We start from the raw sequence: 2576 nt of genomic DNA, 5'->3' as shown, positions 1-2576 counted from the left end.
ACATATGAAATGAGACACATGCTTCAATGTATGTCAATGACACAACTCCAAGTTGAATTCAAACTCAAGTGTAAGTTTCTGGTTTTAAATTATGCTGAAATGATTACGACTTACTTGAATACTAAATTCTGAATGGTCAATTTGAAAAAATTCAGCAGAAGACAGACAGGAAGTAAACACAAATGGGAACAGCAGAATATCAAAAAGATTGAATAATAGTTCAATGTTTTCATACAAATGAAGCTCAGCGCAAGTTCAACCAGGAAGACCTTCTTTACTCTTTCATTCACTATTTCCATGTTACTACTCTCTCTCCTCTCAATAAGTGATCGGGGGCGTCACTCTCCAGCTTAACCAATCACTTCGCTCTATTCTCACAAGCCTATCATAGCGCTCCTCTAAACCTTTTAAATCTGCTCTCCCCTCTGACAGCTCTCATTGCAGGTGAATCGGCGCAACCCTCCTCCACCCCTCTTCACCTCCCGTCCATCTGAATCTAGGGTCAAGCTAAGCCCCTCCCCTTCAAACCTAACCCAACTATCCATTCACCACCACCAGTCTCTAGACCCCGGGGGATTTCATCGGATCAGTTCTCCCTTCCCGAATGATATTCCTGCACAACGGGGCCTAATCGCCAAAACTCCTTTACATTCATGTGTATTTCTGGCAATAAATATGTATTCTTACATCAAAACTGTCTCTCCTGATTGAAATAAAGGTTTGAAATGAAATGAAACACTTCCTAGTCCAAGGCCAGCATATCAGAGGCGGTCGAAGTAGAAGTGTACTACTTGTTCTCGCCCACAAACTCTTAGCCTGAAGCGGTCAATTCAAACCAGAGCTGGGTCTAAAGTCCAAGTGATGGAGGTCTCGCCCCCTCAGGCTCTTCACAACGGGACGTGGCTTATTGTACTGCCTTACAAGGCTGTTCATTTCAAAAGCAGAGGCTCGGGAGAAGTGCTTTTTAATAAAACCTGGGCTAGTGGACATGAAAAGAAAGCGCAATGAAAAGCTTCTCCACATTAATTGACACTCGTGGGTCCATTAAATACTCGCAATAGCCCGGTGTAATTTCTCTCGATCAGAGCACTCAATGCAGTGAGGTTCAAAAGCGATTATGGGAGTTAATTACGTTCAAAAGAGTGCCGCAATTTCATCACGAGAGACCGCGGCGAGGATTAATGGCAGGCGTCACAGAAAAATCCAATAGAAGAGTGATTAGCATTCCTTGGAGATAGTCGAAGATTCGGTGCCTTGCTTGATAATCAGAGCGCATTACTCTGACTCCGCATGACACACAACATGTAATTTCATCCCAAAGGGGGAGTAGATTCATCAAACTACAAGGAGGGGGGATCATTTTTAGGAAAAAAAAGAAAAAAGGTCCTGTTGTCCTTGAACCACATGTGTCAGTACTGTAAAACAAAGGGATGTCTACGTACCAAATGTCACACAGACTGTTAGTGTGGATTAATAACGCCTGTTTGATGTGACCTTAAACATGGCGAGCTGACAATCATCGCCAAATAATGACTTTAATCTGGTGACCCTTGATATGGATGCCTTGTTAAAATGATTGATAGCATGTCGAGGTCAGATCTGATGTTTGGCAGAATCCAAGGAGGTTTCTTTTATCACATGGATGTTGCTGACAGGAAATATTAACATATGAATACACTGGTTTTATAATGTTATTCGAAAACTGAGTATTTTTTAGCCCAGTTTGGCATTAGTAAGAGTACCAGGAGTTTGAATGACATTATGCTCTGATTTAAAGCGGCATTTATGGATTTCTTGGCAATTTAGGGGCTGTAGAAACAGTGGGTGCAAATTGTACTTTTGCCACCAATTAAGGAGTAAAAATATCCAGCTCTTTAAAGGTCCCATGTCATGGTCATTTCTACTGATCATAATTCCATTGATGAGGTCTACTAGAATAGATTTACATTGTTCAATTTTCCAAACTCACATTGGTTTCTCATACAGCATCTCTGTATAGTATGTGTATTCAACGGCTTGTTGGAGCTCCTGCCCCCCACCCCTCCCTGTGAGCCCACTGTGCTCTGATTGGTCAGCTCGCCCACTCTGTTCTGATGAGTCCACCACCGTTACAGCTGAACATCAGTGTTTATGTGTTACAATGGCGTTTATTAGCAACCAAGTAATGATAAACAGAAGAGAATGCTGCGTGGGGTCTGGGTGCTGTGTTGGCGGGACGTTGCGCGGCTCGCTGCTGCGAGGAGCGGACAGTGTGAGCTGGGTTCATTTCCTGCTTGCTGCGTGGGGTCTGCGAGACAGCGAGACATCGCGAATGGACGCGGGAAGGGGGAGGGGTGCTGAAGGGGCTGCAGCACCCCCATCTTTATTTACCTTTTATTGGAAATGTATATAACTATCTGGCTTTTTTGTTTTTATTATTTGAACTACTTTAGTTTAAATACATTTTGTATTTTCTTTATTTATTTCCGTTCTTAAATAGAGCAACTGTCACGAAACCCAATTCACCCGATGATCAATCAATCATCCATCCATCCATCCATCTTCTCCCGCTTATCCGTGGTCGGGTCGCGGAGGTA

Source organism: Notothenia coriiceps, unplaced genomic scaffold (assembly GCF_000735185.1).
Source record: "Notothenia coriiceps isolate Sejong01 unplaced genomic scaffold, NC01 NC01_scaffold00030392, whole genome shotgun sequence".
NCBI classification, from domain to species: Eukaryota; Metazoa; Chordata; class Actinopteri; order Perciformes; family Nototheniidae; genus Notothenia; species Notothenia coriiceps.
Note: the sequence above shows the minus strand (reverse complement) of the source record.